This window comes from Porites lutea, chromosome 5 (assembly GCF_958299795.1).
Source record: "Porites lutea chromosome 5, jaPorLute2.1, whole genome shotgun sequence".
Taxonomy (NCBI): Eukaryota; Metazoa; Cnidaria; class Anthozoa; order Scleractinia; family Poritidae; genus Porites; species Porites lutea.
In genome coordinates this window covers 25,572,322-25,573,532 of record NC_133205.1, presented here as the reverse complement: position 1 = coordinate 25,573,532, position 1,211 = coordinate 25,572,322, and positions in this window count along the sequence as shown.

The window sequence follows — 1,211 nt, the reverse complement described above, 5'->3', positions numbered from 1 at the left end:
TCTAACAGGATTTGGCAAAGCTAAAGGGCTTATTAGATATCCTTGGTCGTATTTTTAGGGGTACGTTCATAATTACCGAATTGAAAGGAAAATAAGCTATCTCGATCGTTTTCGGACGCGTTTGCAAGATAATATCTAAATTTCAGTGTTCATGCAGCTTATTAGTCAAGAGTGATTTTACTTAACCCGTGAAATAGCCGGTAGTAGAATAAAACGCAAAATTATGCACTAATTCTATGGTCTTGTTTTGTTAATTTGCAGCTATTTTGCACTACTTGTTATTAACTTTTTCAAGGTTCAAGTAATATCATTCTATATATGTCATAAATGCACTGAATATTAGCTATAAAAGTATTAATATAAACATTGTCCGGTTTTCACATGAGAATCATTTTTATTTATTTAATATTCTTTAAATTCACACCATCGATCGAGTGCCCTCTGATGGCAATATTAAAATAAGCTATGCCTGATTTATAGTCTTTGCTTAAAAGCCTCTTTTCACAGTTATTCGTTTTCATCTTTTTTTACAGCCACTTTATTTCAATTATATTTTAATATTGATTCACTACGACGGGATATTCTTGGAAGCAAGGACTTTGTACGAAGATTAAAATCTGGTACGGTCACTTGGAAAAAGCTGTCACACATTACGAAAGTAGAGGAAAAACAAAGAAAAGACAATACACAGCCTTTCATTAACCTTTCTCTGACCTCAGAATGAAACAAAAACTTTGAGAGAGGTAAATAAAATTAATAACGTCTGCATTGCAAGGGGAAACTCCCTTTGTAAAACTCATACATTGTATCGCTGCTCAGCGCGACATTTCCCCGTAAGGTGGAATTAGGGAGTGTCCTCTCCCTACCTGGAGCATACAAATGAGTGTATGTGATTAAGATACTCAAGAGCCACCAGGCTTTCTTTTGAGGTGTCTCGTGGGCCACTTTCAAACCATGGACTTACATATTTTGCGCCTTGCGCCTTGCGCCTTTTCAACACTAAAGAGAATAAATTAAACCTTGTTTATACAGTACACAAACAATAATTCCGGTTTTTCCAGGGCCCCCTTACTAGATCTCGATCAGGTCAGGGTCCGAGTGAAGTTTGAAGTTTTTAAACTTCTTAAAAGAAGTTGATAGGTACTCCTTTTTGATGGCCTCAGTTTTTAATAGATCAGGGGACAATTTGCGAAATTTTCGGCTGTTAAGTG